The 19,764-nt window shown below is 34.6% G+C and overlaps 1 long non-coding RNA gene across 1 annotated transcript in view; it reads left to right on the top strand.

Moving 5' to 3' along the window:
• Positions 1-349: 349 nt before the first annotated feature.
• Positions 350-19,764, top strand: part of LOC149776312 (uncharacterized) — a 33,722-nt gene continuing 14,307 nt past the window's right edge. The window contains exons 1-2 of the long non-coding RNA XR_016416296.1: positions 350-1,067; positions 8,654-8,821. This is a non-coding gene — a long non-coding RNA (uncharacterized LOC149776312). The remainder of the gene's footprint in view (positions 1,068-8,653; positions 8,822-19,764) is intronic.

Below are 19,764 nucleotides of genomic sequence, written 5' to 3'. Positions count from 1 at the left end.
AAGTTTCTTGGAGACAGTTAATGTGCAGAGCATTCAATGACCAGGATTGAATATACTTTGGTTAAATAAAATTAGTGTTAAATTTTGAAAGAACAATTTATATTTAATTAAAAATGAGTAAATGCGCATACATGATCCATGCTACTTGTACTATAGTAACGTTTCCATTGTGTGGTGTTATATTTATTACATCAGACTTGATTGTTTGAAAGTAACCAAAATGCTGATAAAATAATCTTTGTGGTATCCTAGATAGTAAAAACATAAGTGCGGCCTCGTTTATTTCATCACATATCCGATTATTTTAAGGTTTCTCAAGTCACCTCATAAGCTTTGTCTCCATCAAAAAAACAAAAAACAAAAAAACAACAACATTGTACCTGTTTATTTAACTATTTATTTTAAATGAACACAGTTATTTCTTATTGTAATTTCATATTTGCCTAATATTTTTAGTAATATCGAAATTATATCACCAAATACCCTTTTTAATAGAAACAAACCTGCGATAGAATAACTTAAATACGTTGGGATTATCTGAAGGCTTCACTCCGTCTGTTCAATCCCTAACTTCACTGATGTGCATCAGCAACCCCACCCCCTCAGTCAACTATGTACGATGTTTTTTAAGGCGTATAAGCCGGAGCGTTAGTGTTTATTTCTATACGCAGTGTTGCCTACATCTTAAGCTCCTCCTGTTCGAGCTTATGAAACTGGTACCTGAAGCAAACTATTGATAACTATACCAGTATTTATTGACAATTTCATCTTTTAGAACTGACATTGTTAATGATAACTGATTGATTTCTTTGTTAACACTTGGTATAAATTGACAGTGGAAATCAATATACAATGAAGTTTTCTCTCACTTCTCCAGTGCTCTCACTGTATCTCTCTCTTTTCAGACAGCCTGGAGCGAAATTTCCAACCATCCCGGGGAGACTTCTCCAGATATGTTGCGGTGAATTCACCATAGGGCAAGTCTTCCTAAGGCTAGTTCTCCATGGTCGAGTTCTCCATTTGCCAAATACATGCCACATGACCTAAGATGTGACATTTAGTCCAAGGTATATAAATTAATCGGTTTTGATGTTTCTGTATTACTATAATTTGCATCTGTAATATATTTTATTTCTTTCACACTCATTGTCACGTTTCCTCAACAACAAGTCGTAAGTCGTGTATAAATTTAAGGTATTATTGTTACAAGCCATGTTTGATAACTGAACATGCCGCAGACTAGAGCTCTTACGCAAGGTTACCGTGACCAGAGAGACGATCAGGCATCTTGAATCGTCATAGGCGTTAGATCGAGCGACTTCCAACATAGGCGTTACAGCTTTGTCCAAGATCAGAGGAACCGCGAGGGACCGGGGCGTGTTCTAAACCCGTCCCCACGTGTACAGAGAGCGAGAAGAACATTGTCCGCTAAGTTGATTGGATCAAATCAAAGAGACATCCAATCGGAATTGAGACGGAGGGTGTGGTAACAATTTCGATCCGAATTATAACTTCTAACTTAGTTCTCCTGGGAAGATTGCGGAGGAAATAAGATTACTCCGAGAAAACCACTCGTAATTTGGCGGGAAAACTTAGAAATAGATTCTAAGAAAAGACAAAGCTTCGTAAAGTAAGCTTTTTGGGGACAGAACTTCCGGTTTAGTTAAGTCCCGAGTCTCTAAGAGGAGAGACGGAAGTAAGACTAGCAGAGCAGTCGGAGTCGACAAGTCTAGTCTGGATAGAGTCGAGGAGGAAGAGGAGGAAAAGGAGTCGAGGAGGAGAACGTAGAAAAGGAGAAGCATAGACAAGTCGAGGAGAGAAGGAATTTGGATGAAGTCGGGAGGAAGAGGAGAAGGAATTGGAGGGATAGTATATGGTTCATATATGTATATGTGTGTTTAGTATATTGTTCATATATGTATACCTTTGTTTAGTATATTGTTCAAATATGTATACCTGTCTTTAATATATTGTTCATATATGTATACCTGTATTTAGTATATAGTTCATATGCGTATACCTGCGTTTAGTATATGGTTCATATATGTAGACCTGTATTTAATATATTTTTCATTGGCGTATACCTGTGTTTAGTATTATAGGTTACTGCATTTGTATGGGAAAATATGAACGAGTTTTTTAGATGGAATACTGCACGACCTTGGGAGTGCAGTACATCCGTCCGACAAAACGAGTTCATATTTTCCCATACAAATACAGTAACCTTTTTATTATATGCTCATTTTTTTATTCTACCTTAGGCCTAATTATATAAACAAAATACACTACAAGAAACAACGTAAATGAATGTATGCCGTATTCCAAACTAAATACACAAGCGCATATTCATCATTACACAACACCAACATTATTACTGCACACATAACTCCGCCCAGATAAATTTTAACTTAGTCGCGCGGTCGACATAACTTTCGAAAGAAAATGTCGTTTCTAATCAAAATTGAAATTTGGAGTCATATTGTGAATGAATGTGCATTGCAACAACTTTTCCATTTGATCTGGAATGAATAGATTTTGGTATTTTTTTTCGATTCGACGAAGTTTCATGATTATGAACTGGATTTGTATGTGACAATTCCACCTGAAATACATGGGACTGAAGAAGGTAGGGAGAAGCGTGTTGACATCTGCAAATGTGTTTATGTTTCTGTCATTGAATGTTTGAAATCATAATGTGGGGAAAATAAGACGCTATGGAATTTAATGCTTATTTCATTTCGAGTGCAGTAAGGAGGATGTAATTGCACTTGTCATCGAAATTACAGTACAATTTCGAAATGTGTAATCAAGCTTGAGAACCCATGACATGGTTCATGTAATTCGGATTTGCAGAACCAAGAAAGCATATTTTGAGAAAATTCAGGATGTAAAACTGTAAGTATATATATATATATATATATATATATATATATATATATATATATATATATATATATATATTTTTTTTTTTGTTGCCATTCTTATCACCAGATAAAGAAGACTATGACTTGTCACTTGTATGTTGTATGTTATTTGTAAGGACATTTTGTTGCGTCTGTTGTATAATGTCGCTAGCCTAAATCCGAAACATTGTATCAACGCGGAATGTGCCAAAGCAGCTGGTATGTGGCAGTCCACGAAACATCTGTTTTAGTTTCTTCAGAAACAAATTTAAACAACCACAACGTAAAGCGCCTCTTACGCGAGTGTACGTGATTTGTTTACAAATCAAAAGTGCTAACGTCTGCGTCCATTGTTTGTTTACAATAGAAAGTAGTTCCTTTATGCACGTGAATGCTATATGTGTATTGGCGCGCGAGTTCAGATTCGGGTAATACTGAACGATTCTGACAATGTAAAGTTAATGGGGGAAAAAATGTGGCCTTAAGCGCTCACCGTTACGGATCAGTGTCATCTCACCTCTGTCTGCGTGGGTTCGAGTCTCGGGCTCGACTAATGTGGGTATGTGAGAAAGCTTGCCGGTAGCTTTTTGTGGGTCGGTGGTTCTTTCCAGGGTTTTCGCGGGTTCTTCGTCCACCATTAATACTGGCCGCCATGTATAGCATATATTGCGTTAAACCCCACTACAACAACAACAACGTTTTGGCCTCAGTAAAAACGGTCACATTACGGCAGCTATCAAAGCCAAAATTAACTTACATCTCCTTCGCGAATATATTGCTATCGTCTGTTGTTCTGTATGTTCTGTGGATTTAGTGTCAGTGCTATCGTACATCTACGAGTCTTTATACTTTATTGTACGATGTTTTACAAGGATGAATAGTTTTCCTATTTTAAAGTTTTTGATTTATTCTTTGTTTAAGCGACAAAGGGCACCGATTTGAAGGAAAATTTGTATCTCGTTTTAAGACTCGCTATATAAAATCACTTGTGACATTAATCGCCTTCGTTACATGTACAGGGTTGCAACACTTCTGTCTGCAAATATCAGTTTCTTGGTGTTTGACGTTTACTGATTTTATAAACTTTTACTGCCGGTAATATCGCCAGCACATACAAAACAACCTTTCATGGATATCACTGTTAGATTAAAGTGAAATGAACTGGCGTGGCTCGAAATGGAGATTTATTGCAACATTATCAATGACTGCTCGCCATGATCGGATACTGTTATGTTCCGTATTGTCCGTATATTCCATTCCGTGTGCTCAAACTATCCGTTCCGTTATCTGCAACGTTTGGTTCTAATAGTTATGCGATATATATTAGCCTATAGCTGCAACTTTTATTGTTGAAATATATATGTAGGTTCCATTATGTCTGAAATTTTTGTTCTAATACGTCCGCACGTTACATTATGCCCGCAACATATCGTCCCAGAATGTCCGCGCGTTCCATTTTATCCGCAATTTTCTTCTTATATGTCCTCTTTATCAGTCATGTCCGTAACTTGTTGCTGACATATTTCCACAGATTTCATTATATCAAGCGTTATGTTTCTCTATATTGTGTTTAACTTTTGTCAATGATTGTAGATTGTAATCATTTTGAAACAACATATTTCATAGTTTTATTCATGAGTGTAGATTATATTTAAGATAATGATCATTTGTAAGCAACACGTTTACCTGGATCGGAGTTCAGGCAATTGGTATTTTGTCAGGTTACTTAAGTAAGCTGACCAGACCCGGTTTACGAATCTGTATACAATTTTGGGCAACTTTACATTAAAGTGATGGATGTTTTTCTATGAAAGGTTATTGCGACATAGGTCAAGCGTGAATGTATATACATTTCTTGACATCAAAATAATCAAAATAATTAATTCCTATCTTACTTAACATCAGTCTTTGTGGAATCAATTTTGGTCGTATTCAGTGATAATTTGTGAGGATTTATCTATTTAATTTATTCGTTAGAGTTACAATATGCTTACTGACTTTCCAACTAAATTAATATTTTGGGAGTATGATTAATTCATTCAAGAACATTGTGGATTATATCATTGTAATACAAAAAGACTGTTGACACATCAAACTATCCAAGACTATTTGCACATAAGCACTTTCAATACTGGAATTCATTCGCAATGCTCTATACTTTCCGACTTGTGATATAAGTGTTAGTACTATTTTGGATTGAATTCACATTAATGTAAGTTCCTTACAAATTTTCATTTTTTAAAGTAGGGAAAAAAATTATTTGTTGAATTTTGCTAAACTTGTTATTTTTATTTTTTAGTGGTACTGTGTTTAAGACCTAAGAATCGTAACAGAAAATTGGGGGTTTGTCCGGGATACAAATATTTTAAAAATATTTCGGAGAATTAAGATACTATTTGAAATGTAAGTTTACCTTGATTCGGAATTTTCTTTGTCCATGGCAAAGCTTTTAATTTCACATATTTAAGAAATCTTTAGTGAAACCAACAAGATCTTACAATGTCATCTAAAGAGAAGAACATTGCTTTAAATGCTGCACAGGAAGAGTTCCTTGAGCGGACCAGTCATTATGATATTTCTGAAGCGAATGCTTCTTTTCTTTTACAAAGACAGATATAAAAATATTTGGTCCTGTATTTAGTGGTAACAAATTTTTTTTGACTTGATTAGTAAATCTGTATCTGGTATTGAAAGGAAATTACAAGAATTACAGTTTAAAAAAACCCAGATGGAACTGGAGTTGTCAAAACTTGAGCTTCGGAAAGAAATGATGGACTCGCAAATTCAGAAAGATGAAAAGCAGATATAGAGAGACTGCAGATGCAGCAAACACAAAGAAGAAGAAGAAATGAAGGAAATGCAAATAGAGGAAAGGCGAGACATGTGCAGAGAGAAAGAAGAAAAGAAGAAAATACAATTCAGACTAAATTTTTTAGAACTGGCAATCTGAGGATAATCACCCCCTTTACACACAAGGCCAGGTTTTGGTGTTACCAGCAATATTAGGTAGTACCCGCTTTTAAGGAAAAAGAAGTACATCGATAATTTCCTCATTTTGAAAAGAAAAAAACATGAAAGCATGAAATGTGTTTGACTTTTGCCCATGCTTGTAGATTGTAATGTTCATTTTTAAACAACCTGTTAAATAGCTTATTTTTCTCCATTTCTGTAGGTAATATGTTAAGGTTGCTTAGATTTCAATACAAGTTCAGTTATGTCCGCAGCTGTTTATTCCAATATCTCGGCACATTCCATAATGTCCACAAACTTTTAATCAGTATGTTCGCATGTTTCACTAATCTTTGCTTTTAATATGCCGACGCGTTCGATTAAATATGTAGTAGTGGCACGAATCGTCTTTTTAAATACGCTGTAGTGTACAGGAATCGTCTTTTAAAATACGCTGTAGTGAACAGGAATCGTCTTTTTAAATACGCTGTAGTGAACAGGAATGGTCTTTTTAAATACGCTGTAGTGTACAGGAATCGTCTTTTAAAATACGCTGTAGTGTACAGGAATCGTCTTTTACAATACGCTGTAGTGTACAGGAATCGTCTTTTAAAATACGCTGTAGTGTACAGGAATCGTCTTTTTAAATACGCTGTAGTGTACAGGAATCGTCTTTTAAAATACGCTGTAGTGAACAGGAATCGTCTTTTTAAATACGCTGTGGTGAACATGAATCGTCTTTGGTTTAAATACGCTGTAGTGTATAGGAAACGTCTTTGGTTTAAATACGCAGTAGTGAACATGAATCGTCTTTGGTTTAAATACACTGTGGTGTAGAGGAGTCGTCTTTGGTTTAAATACGCTGTAGTGTACAGGAATGGTCTTTTTAAAATACGCTTTAGTGTACATGAGTCGACTTTTTAAATATGCTATATTGTACAGGAAAGGTTTTGGTCTAAATACGCTGTAGTGAACAGGAATCGTCTTTAGTTTTAAATACACTTTAGTAAATTTAAATCGTCTTTTTAATTACCATGTAGTGTACAGGAAACGTCTTCGGTTTAAATCAGTCGTTACTCTGCAACAAGCATATTTCAAGTCTATACATGCACTGAGATCGTCTTTGGTTTAAATCAACGCTCAAGCTCGTTTAGTTACTGTAGGAGAGGAGGAAACAGACGCATACTCAACCCTCGCCGCGACCACATATATAATATAGCAATATTGGGCTAATAGAGAAAAGGACACAAATAGAGGACCTTGTTTGGTTAGATCACTTAAGTTTAAAGAGACTTGATTATCAGAAAATTTTTCGTCATTTGTGCAGACTGGGCTTCTGGCTTTAATTCACCACAGAAAGTTAACAATGTAGAACAGAGGAGCTTTGGCTTAACGATATGTGTGAACATATATTGGAAAATAATTTGTGGACGCAAAGAAACTTTCCGACATATTGAAATTGTTTCTAACTTACTGGAATATACGGACATATTAAAACAAAAACCTTGCTGGCATAATGCAACGTGCCGACATTTGAGAAGAAATAGTTTCCAACATAATGAAACGTGCAGTCACATGGAAGATAAAGTCCCGGTGTAGCAGGCCAAATTAATCCCTGCCCAGATTAAACCCGGGTATAGTTTGGCCCAGGCCAGAGTATACTCCGGGGGATAAAGTATCATAGGCTAAACTATGCCCGGGGGTGTAAAATAGCCTGGGCCAGACCATACCCCTTCAGACCAGAATATGCCCCACTTGTATATTAAATTATTATTTACTTATCGTTCTGGTCTTTACTTGTAGCAGGAAAACATGAACAACAATCATCACCGCCTTTTTGAGTTTCTTGTGGTATGTTTCAGCTTCCGCTTAAAGAAATAAGAATACCATTGTGATTTAAAAACTAGAACATATTGATGGGAGTGTTGGAAATATAATAGTTAATCAATACAATTGGACTGGAAGAATGTGAGTTATATATTGTATCATAATTCTTGATTTCTTCTCTAAGTTTTCCACAAAAAGCTCAAACTGTTGTGTATTGACACTACCACGATAGTGTACCACATGATTAACACTGTCTCTGGACATGAAGAGTATATATATATATATATATATATATATATATATATATATATATATATATATATATATATATATATATATATAATCTTATCTTGTATGTATATACCTTGACAGACTACGAGTACGACTGAAACATATCACTTAACTTACCTGACAAAGCTGAATCCTCAATAAAATGTTGAAAAATTAAGTAATTCTTGTGTATATCGCTCAACACTATTGATATCATGGGGGGTATAATTTGGCCTGAGGGGTATGAATTGGCCTAGGCCATAATATACCCCAGGGGTATAAATTGGCCCAGGCCATAATATACCCGGGTATAATCTAGCCTTGGCCTCTTTAACCCCAGGTATACTCCGGAATGGGGGTATATTATTGCCTGTTACACCGGACTTAACTGAATCTTTAAAACATATTGTAACGTGCAGCTGCTTTTGAACATAAAATGGTGGATTTACCCCAAAACATTTCTAAGTGTGGACACAATGGAAAATGCTGACATAACGGGAGAACAAGCGAGAAACTCGAACAATAATAGCTTCATTAATGTAATCCGGGTGCATTTCGTTTATCTTCATTTATGCCGATTATTGAAATTTCAACTTTGAAAACATATATATATATATATATATATATATATATATATATATATATATATATATATATATATATATATATTCAAATTATTAATTAATTTATTTATTTCTTTACAGCATTTATCAGGATGATAATACTTATAAGAACTGCAGCGAGCAGTTGATGTACACCATCCGGAACCAACTACAAGCACCAACATTCTCGAACTCGCTCCAAATTCCGTTTTGTCAAGAGCCCTTCGTACGTTTAGTGGAGACAGCAATGAACGAGAGTACAAACTTAAAGTGAGCGTGAAGGAGAGATTTGTTGGTCTTATATTTTTTGTTTTCAACAATGTATTTCACATTTGTACACTGATGCAGATTTACCGTCCAATCTGCTAACTATTATTTAAAAATCTTGACCTTGTTTAACTTCTCTTCATAACAGTACTTATAGTACTTCAAGTTTTTATCGGGGCCCCGAGTGGCCGAGTGGTCTAAAGCGCTTTTCGTTACGGATCATTGCCATCTCACCTCTGTCTGCGGCGGTTCGAGTCTAAGATTCAGCCACTGTGGGTATGTGAGAAAGCTTGCCAGTAGCTTCTCGAGGGTCGGTGGTTCTTTCCGGGGTTTTCCCGGGTTCTTCCTCCACCATTAATACTGGCCGCCATGTATAGCCTATCGTGTGCTGAAAAATGGCGTTAAACCCCATAACAAAAATCAAGTTTTTTATCATACCTTTGCTTACAAATGGTCACCTATACATACTGTTTTTTGAAAAATTGCAGCTACTAGACTTTTCAAAACACTACTACTACTACTATCACACACACACACACACACACACACACACACACACACACACACACAGCAGCAGCAGAGAGGACGAACAGACCAAAGAATTCCGAAAAAAAAAATAAAACCACCACGGAAATCTAATCCGCAGAAAGGTCCAGATTTTTTACAAATAAACGCTTCCTTGAGATGTTTTTATTTTTGTTGAAACCAACCCCATCAATAAAACCTTAGTTCGAAATAGTAGTTGAAAAATAAAGTACTCTACGTGTTTATTTATTTTTGTTTTTCTCCACCAGACGACCAACATTGGTAGGCACCCTCTCTGCTGCTATTAATTAAAAAATTGTTATATCAAAATAATGGTACATCCAGAATCTCATACTGCAAGGATAGCACGAGAACGATTAGAAGCAATTAAAAAATTTCTTCCTGTCAGAGACTCATTCAAGTTGAGTACGAAGAAGACACTAAAAAACTGTTTAAACCCGTCACTGTAGCTACTGAAAAAGTTACAGCTGTCATCAAAGAAAATCTTCTTCCAGTATCAAAACAAACAGCAGAACAAGCTGAAAAAATAGCAAGAAGAACTAAACAGACAAAGAAGATATTACGAGATCTTCCAGCTGATATAGCTGCGGCCCAACCTCCACCTGTTGGTGAGGAAATACTTAAAGATATTGGAAAACTTTATACTGAAGACACCGGCGTAGAAAAAGAACATACACCTGAACCCTGGCCAGTAAAAGAAAATATAAAATTAATTGCAAAATTTAGGAAAGGGTTTGTCGAACATATTAGAAATACTAAAAGAGAACAATTACCCGAAGTAATATTAGATTATCTATCTGGCAAATCTGGTATTTTAAACCCCCCTTATGAAAAAACAAATAATGAAAATTTTATTTAATGGATATATCGCATATATGCAAACAAAAGACAGGTTAAAAAAAATGATTCGGAATACAACAATCTTTATGAAGAAATAGACACACTACAGAGACAGAAACAAAAAGAACTTTCCCAGTATCAACTTCCTCCACCTCTGCAACGAACAGAACAGAAACAATCTTATTCACCGATGATGTCGAAAATTAAGGAGATGTTTGGAATGACGACACCATCTAAGAAATCAGAAGAAGGAGCAACGGGGAGTGGTCTGGGAAATAATTTTGTTTGTCCTGATAATATCATTAAAGATGTACCACCGCGATCACTTAACTAGCACCCAAGGCGCTGGCGCCTCTACGTCGATTACACTCAAGACAGGTCAACATCACATTTTCTCGTGTATGACCGCGACCATTATCTTTTCTGTCTACGGTAAATTGTCTTGAATCATTATTCGAATACCTCCACAGCATTATACAATTACAACTTGCGCAATGATTATTCTGCTGCTGTTTTAACTCAATAATAAATTCAGCATCAAGATCAAAGTCGCGTTTATTTTTTTTTATCAGATTGTTTGTATCCGATTAATTTTTTCTTATTGTATCATCATCGATGATGTTAAATTTATTAACGATTTCAGGAATTATAATTCTACGTAATTGAGATATTTTTCTGACCCTCGATACCGCTAAATAGACTAAATTTGACCACTCAATACGATCGTCTACAATCCAGACACGTGTATCAAAAATAGTTAATCCTTGAGACGATTGGATCGTCGTAGCGTATCCCAACACCCATGGAGATTTGTCAGCGCGTAATGCATCTTCGACCACACTGATATCAACAGCGACAATATCATTTAATACGAGATTTTGCTTCTCAGTCTGCCCTGGAATATCAACATTAATATTCTGTTTTCGTGTATCTGATGGTCTATAACATAACGGAACAGGCAATTCTGAATATTTTTCTTTATGCAGCTGAAATAACTGCTGTTGTAAAGCGTCTCTGATTATTTTTCTGCTTGCTACTATCAAATCGGTGGGTCTCCATAAATTTAGAAAATCGTTCATTGAGGTCTCTGAGATTATTCCGCGTATTATTTCACACTGAATTTTGTTTGATTGTAATCTGATTAATTTTTTAAATTCCATTAAATTTTCATCGAGAGCTCTATGATCATCATCTATTTCTTCGTAATAATCAACGAAATTTTTTTAACCAATCATGTGGAGATGGTCCAACAAAAGGCGGCGGTTGACTATGATCGCCACACATTATTATAGCGGTATTTTTCGTCAGCAACCAATCAAGAAACGTTTTTAATGTATTCAATGACACCGTGCATATCTCGTCCCAAATAATTATTTTAGGTATATATTTTTCTCCCATTCGTTCAGGAGCCCATGTATCCCCGCGCCATCGAAAAAAACTATGATACGTGCACGATTGTACTTGCCGTTGTTTCATCTCCCGACCAAGTCTGTGTGTGGGTGTCAGCACGATCATATCTGAATTTCTAAAAATATTAATTGCTCGAGTCGTCTTGCCGCATCCACCAGGTCCATTGAGATATACTGTCTTATATCTAGTTATTGGATCACTCACCGGTGGCACTTTCGACATTTCTGATATTTTATTACCCTTACGATAAAAATCTCTCATTGGAACATCTGCTGATTCTGTATAATTATGTAATATTTCCTTTTTTATTCTCCACGAACCCCATCGTTCATCACTACCTATAAATTCCATAACAGATTCTAAATATTTACTTGAAATATAAAACGAATCTGTTGCGACTCTAACTGCGGTCTCAGGAAATCTATTAATCATCGATAATAAATTTATTGAAACATAAGCCAACATAGAAGATCTTAGATGAGTATACTGTGGGGAGACATCATTTATGTAACTAACAATCGTACCTAATTTTGTTCCGTCGGATAAATAAGCACTTTCTCGATTTACAAGTATATTTCTCGCTGTTGTGTCAGCAATTATAAAATCGTACTCGGCATCATCTAGAATTAATCGTACGTGATGTCTTTTATGATCATATGCACCACCTTGAGTAAATTTACCTATAATTTTTCTATCGAGATCTTTTGCGGTTTTTTCGTTATTTTTAAGTTTAATCTCGAGAATTTTAGGAGCTTCTTTGATAATATGATCTTCGGAAACATCAGGACATTTTTCCTTAAATTCCTTAATGACTTCATCTAGACTGAAAGAATATGGCATGGGCAACCAAACTTCGGTCTGCGCGTGATATGATATAATTGCCTCACTAACCACCGACGATGTCAGTGCCGCACAATCTAGCATATATCGTAATAAAACTATAGGTGCCCAACGTTTTTCACAAAAATGTCTGCCAAACCAAACATAACAAATTTGGTGAAGATTTTCGTTAAACTCGAATGATTCAACACAAGCGAATTCAGTCAGATCAAAATCAGGTAATGGTCCATTAATTGCCACTCGCGTCATCTCGTTTGTAGGGTGACCGAATCTTTTAAAGTACACAGAACAATCTCCGTATCCTAGAAAACTTCCCGGATAACATGCAACCATATCAACCGAAATAACATCATTGTAATTATACTTGGTATTCCATAATCCACCGTGTCCGTATTCGACGCAACTTGCACGTACGTCCTCGAGTAAATCAAATCGTGTTGGTTTCCATGAATTTTTTTTTCTAGCAAAATGAGCCGCAACAGATGGAATGGTAAAACAATTAGTTAGTAATTTGTCAGTATTTTCCGTGGAGTGCTTGCACTCTAAAAACTTCTCCGCAAGATTTTTCATCTCGTCGTGGAGATATTCTGTTCGATATATTTCACCATTCGGTCTAACAAACTGATCAAATCCACCTTCCTCATCACTTTTAAATAACCATACTGATACAGGATCGTTTTTACTTATTTCGTTGATAAAATCAAACATACTTCCCGAATCTGAGGGGTAAAATCTAACAGTTCGATCACGTGGAAATATTGTTACTGCGCTTTTCCATGCGTGCGCGTTATGATCAATAATATTTATTGAAGCTCCTTTCGGTTTATATTTTGATTCGTACAGTACTTCTCCCGTTATTGTTGATACTTTTATTGGAAATTTTAATATTTTTCCTAACTCAGCAACATCTTTTATTATAGCACCGGTATCCTTAACTGAATCAGCCCACGAGTTTATTTTTTCACGTCTTAAATCAGTTAATCCATTTCCACGCATCGCGTTTGTAAAGTGTTCTATTACTCGTTCGGCTACACAATCTAACCTTGAAAATTTCATGGGTGCCAGTTTATCAACGTTGGGTTTTTTATTTATCTCATAGATTCCATAAATAACTGCTGTTACAGGGTACGCTCGCTCATAATACGGTTTGTCAATACCAGTCAGCAGACCTGGTCTGGAATTTTTACTTAATATGGCAATTTTATTATTACCAAGGACAGGATCATATTTGTCACGGATAATCCAGCTACCTGTTTCTGTTAATACAATAAATTTTACTCTGAAGAAATATTTTTGATTGCCCTCGTACTCAGCGATGTAGTTAATGATAGTTGCCGCTCGTTTGTCATTCATTGTAGCGTCCTTGACAGTGTTGCTAATAATCTTGAACGTTGATCATACATGAGATGCACCATCTGTATAAAATTCTTTCTTGGCGTCATGAATTTTACTGATAAAACTTTTATTTTTCGGATCAACCAGATCTCGTATTGGTAAGTCAGAAGATAATCTGTCGAGATTAAATTTATATTTAGAAGGCCTAGTTTGGGATAATCTCTCAAACTCGTTCATATAATTAAAACAAATATTTAAATAAAAAATATGTATATACATGATGAATCATTGTACTTGGCTCATGATCGGCTCAGTAAATCGATGAAATGAATCCTGCAGAAAGGAATTTTGTTGGATGCACTTACAAAATATACGACGAGGAAGTCCAGCACCAATACCGTGTCTGCGATGTGGTGTTGGGGTGCGAGGAAAACAGGATTATGTGGAAAGTGCGATGGAAAACGGTTCAGGGAACTTAAAAGATATTATGAAAAAAAAATAATAATAGTGAAAACGCTATAAATCTGTGGAGGATTATATATCAAGATTTCAGACAAACAATGATTTAAACAAATAATATTATTGTATGTATATAGCAAAATAAATTTATCCCACATCCTGTCGTAACAAACTGTGAATCAAATATTGATGGTGTCATCAGACACTGTAGGTTGAAGAGACCGGTTGGTTATATTAATAATTTTGGTTATCTCATATTTACTGTTGGGAAGAAACATTATCGCTGTCATAGATTTACGTACGAATGTTTCTTTGGATTGATCAAAGACGGTCTTGTGGTCGATCATATAGATGGAGATCCTCAGAATAATAGTTTATCTAACCTTCGAGTTGTCACACAAAGCGAGAACTGTGCACGTGGTAATACTGGAAGATGTAAGACAGTTTCTAGAAGGGTGATCAAGGCTACAAACACAGAAACTGGCGAAGAAATTATATTTCAGTCTATGAGTGCTGCTGCGAAATACGTTGATATTTACTCGTATTCGGTACAAAAAGTCGCAGAAAATATATATAAAACTGCTTTCTCAAAAAATATAAACAAAAAATCACCTTTCAGTATTGTTAACTATCATCACCACCTCGAATTATATTTTTTTTTGTCAGAAATTATCATTATTATACTACTTATTTTTTGACTCATGAAAGGGAGGTAATTTTATGATTCTCGGTATATGGTCATAATCATCTACATACCCGTTTATGGTTTCTAACTTACAAGAATATATCGTTCGTGCATTTTATGCTCTATTCGTGAAATATTTATAACAGCACACTACACATAGACAGCACATACATTACATGTAAATACAGAAAACCGACATGTATATTCCAGCTTACTGAGTGTAGAAACCAGCGTCTAGTCTGTATCGATCGCATCGGGTTAATTTTAGATCTACAGTACAGTACAGGGATCCTGCATGTATTTACTCGATTACAGAAATATGTGTATAATAATGTTTGGAATTAAAAATTAGTTGTATTTTTCTTGTTCAGTGCAGAAATATAATGCGAGATTGTGTACGTATGTGTGATTATGTATTTATGTACGTATGTGTGGTTATTTTTTTATCGAGTAATATTAACAACTAAATACTCCCTTGACCATGTTCTTCACGGATACAGATTTACGAGTGGGAAATCTCGTAATATATATTTCTCCGTTGAACAGTTATAGAGAGGATGGAAAAATCTAGCAGTTATGTTATAGGAAGGATGGAAAAATCTAGCAGTTAGATGATCTGGACCGGATGTTCTATCATAGATGGTGTGGATCATAAGCGGTATAGTAAATAGGAAATTCCTTAATCCAGCTTTATAAATCTAACCTATTTGGTGAAAACGTATTTCTTGAATTCAGAATTGTATTTTGAGCAAAAATACTTGAAATTAGTTCCTTTTCAATGATTATTAGTTACATATTAATTTCCGAAACATATACTGTTAACTGATCGATAGCTCAATCGGCATCGTATTGGACTGTGACGCTCGCGGTCCAGGATCGAATCCCCATGGCTGACAACTGGTCGGTGGTGCGCATAATTGCGATTTTATAATAATTGGGGGGGGGGGGGGGGGCACCGCAAACCCGCCCCCCCCCCCAGCAGAACTCTCAACCACATATCAACTGGTGTTGATACATATTTTAGTATCACCCACGGGTTTGATTATTGGGGGTGGGGTCTGCTGAGCGTATATGTTTGTACTGTCCTTCATTCATTCATTTCATCTCATTCTTTCATTTCATTTCATTCATTCATTCATTCATTGTATATATTTAATTTCATTCATTGTATATATTCATTTCCTTAATTAAGTTATATGTTTGTACTGTCCTTAATTAAGCTATATGTTTGTACTGTCCTTAATTAAGTTATACGTTTGTACCGTCCTGAGCTCTCTAAAACACTCGATAGGGGCTCGTCATTCATTGTATATATCCATTTCGTTGTATATACTCATTGTATATGTTGTGCCGTCCTTGAAACATCCCGACGAACTCGCTTAAACACTCGATAGGGGTTCTATAGGGATAATTTTTTTTAATTTTAAATATTTATATATTATATAATGAACCATGAAAATATCAAAGACATTATTTCTGCTATTAAAAAACTAGAAGAAAATGGAATTAATATATCTGATGAACTAAATCCTAAAAAAAATAGTATCTGATTTTGAAACATTAGAAGAACTTAAAAATGAAAATAAGTATCTTCTATCATCTCAGTATAAGTTCATAAAGCGAATTCAGGCAGCTATGTTTCAGTCACTAGCTATGGTGAACGATGATCAAGTAAATGAATTTATTCCTCTTTCTGTTGCAGTAGAAACGGTCAGATCGGGATTATCCAACGAGTATGAAACGAAAAAAAAACAATCAGTACACGCATAAGATACTTAAGAAAAATTATGTCGGCGAGTAACCTCGAGTAGCAGGTGAAAATGAAAATTTCTTTAACTGGGTAGATCTTTGATAAGAAATATTATTCTGAAATATTTTTTTTTCTGAAATATTTTATTTTTTCTGAAATATTATATATTTATTCTGAAATATTATATATTTATTCTGAAATATTTTATTTTTTTCTGAAATATTATATATTTATTCTGAAATTATATTTTATTTATTCTGAAATATTTTATTTTTTTCTGAAATATTATATATTTATTCTGAAACTATATTTATTTTTTCTGAAATATTTTATTTTTTCTGAAATATTTTATTTTTTTCTGAAATTGATGGGCTAGTTGGTACTCAGAATCATGCAAATCAATCAAGTTTGTAATTTTGATGGGCTAGTTGGTACTCAGAATCATGCAAAATGATCAAATTTGTAATTTTGATGGGTTAGTTGGTACTCAGAATCATGCAAACCAATCAATTTTGTAATTTTGATGGGCTCCTTGGTACTCAGAATCATGCAAAATGATCAAATTTTCAGAAAAAAATAAAATATTTCAACATTTGTCAGTGAAAATTGATGAATTTTCCAACATCATCAGGGTGTTTATTGCAGTGTGATTGGTAATAATAATAAAAAGCGAGGATATATTTTTACTCTGATAAATTTCAGAATTTTAAAAAATAGTTATTCAGGTTAATTAATGAGATTATTGTGATTCAATAAAAAATATTTTTTTATTTTATTTCTGAATATTTTATTTTATTTTCTGAATTTCAGTGAATTGCCTATTAGATCGTCGGGTAAAACCCCAAGCGATTCTCTAATTGTTTTATCGATAAATCCGTAAAAATGATCATTTTTGCTAATATTTTATCGGAAAATGACAAAAAATTACATAAAAAATGTAATTCTCAAGCTAATTTTGATGATTTTTGTAAGTTTTCACAAATTTATCGATAAAACAATTAGAGAATCGCTCGGGGTTTGACCCGACGATCTAATAGACAAAATCACCCAAGATGGGTAAAATACCCCTCAAAAACACGAAATTTGTTGATTTTTCACTGAAATTCAGAAATAAAATATTTCTGATAAAATAAAATAAAATAAAATATTTCTGATAAAATAAAATAAAATAAAATAAAAATAAAATATTTCTGATCAAAGATCTAATCACCCCATCTGATTGATTTGTATCAATAATAAAGAATATTTTTATTTATTTATTCTGAAATAGTTTTTTAAGTTGATCGACTGTAATACAGGAGTGTGCATAATTTAGAATCTGATCTCTGCTACAAATGGTCTCGATAATATGTTTTCGACGGAGCTCATCTAACTGTTCTTGTGTTAATAAGAAATCCTCGCTTCCATATTCATCAATAACTAAATTAACGTTAAATTGCTCCATGTTTGGAGGTTGTGAAAACACTGTTCTGATGGCGTTTTCAAGTACTTCTTTGTCGTGTATAAAAACCATCACGTGCTGGTACATTATATAATATTTACTTGATTAATTAAGATTTCACATACAGATTTATCACAAGCTCTTCTCCACGTATGTCAATTAAGCGATTAAGGTGGTCTGTGAGCTTAAAATTTATTCGTGTTAACATATTATTGTGACACCGCAAATACACAGGATTAGTTGGTTCTTGCACGATTAAACTTCCAGGGGATACTTGTGGTGTAAATGTATATAAAATATATCCCTGTTGAGCCTGATCTGATTTTCCGATATCTATTTGATAGCTGCCATCGACTACGTCACAAACCAGATTGACCACGATCGTGCTGGTTATATTAACAATTCCGGGAGATACGTGTCTGCCGCCGCCATGTGGATCATTATTATATCTGAGAACAGTTGGAGGTGGTGCTAGTTTTCTCCACGCATCGAGTATTTCAGGAAAATATTCATCAATGACATCATTGACAGATTTTTTTTAGTTCATTCGCGTTATATCCGGAGAATTTAAAATCTGGTAGATCAGCTTCCTTTATTTTATACTTGTCTAAAAACTTCTTTTTGCCATGGTGGTCTGCTTTAGCATTAATTAATCGCTGGTTAAGATATTCCATGTCGGAAACAAGTTGATTTAATATTTCTATACGCGTAATGATTTCTTTGCGTGAGCTTGTTATATCAAAAAGATGTTCTTGAAAATACTGTTGTAGTTGCTCTAGTTGTTGTTTATGATGTTTATTAATTTCTGTAAAATATTTAGGAAGTTCAATTGTGCTAATAGCAACTAGGGCAACTGATATGAATTCCGTTTTTTCAGACAAAAATGTCCAAGAAAATACATCTCTATCAGGGAAATAAAAAAATGTATCACCAGCTTTTGAATTTTTTGCTTTAATTAACGTTTTTTTATACACTGTATCAATTTCGTGATATGATTGTCCATCTGTGACATAGTCAGATTTTTTCGGTTCTGGCGGTCCTTCATACACTGGCGGAATTTCAGGCCAACCTAGTACGGATCTTATCGTGGATTGATAAATATCAACGGCATAATCAGGAGAATGTATCTCAACCGTCGAGGACAGCGTCGGCTCATGAACGTTAATTTATATTTTTGCTTCTTTTCCTGTTATTGATTTTAATCTACGTTGAAATTCCTCATTGATATCTTCAATCTCATAAATACCAGTAGGTATTCCAACATCTATCCAGTCAGGAGTACCATCTGGTTTGTTCTTGTTAGCAAATACATGCGAATTATTTGCTGGTGTACCATTAAATGATTTTGATCTGATATTTGGCCAGCTGTAATATACCCGTAATTGCGCTAGTGCTATTTCCTTAACTGGAATTGCAGTAGGAAAGTTAATACTAAATTCAGGATTAGTTGAACTTACCGAGATCATCGTTATCTTTGGCGGAGTTGTATTAGTCACGATCTGCTGGAGTAATTCTATCATTATTAGTAACTGTATCTTTAATACCGATACCTTCGTGATATATTTTAGTTATCATTGAACATTCAAAATCAGATATAATTCCATCACTGAGACTTGCTGATAACAGCGAGGACAATTTCG

Source organism: Sinohyriopsis cumingii, chromosome 18 (genome assembly GCF_028554795.1).
Source record: "Sinohyriopsis cumingii isolate HCF-2022 chromosome 18, ASM2855479v2, whole genome shotgun sequence".
Classification (NCBI taxonomy): Eukaryota; Metazoa; Mollusca; class Bivalvia; order Unionida; family Unionidae; genus Sinohyriopsis; species Sinohyriopsis cumingii.
The sequence above is the reverse complement of the archived record's forward strand: the minus strand, read 5'-3'. Positions and strand labels throughout refer to the sequence as shown.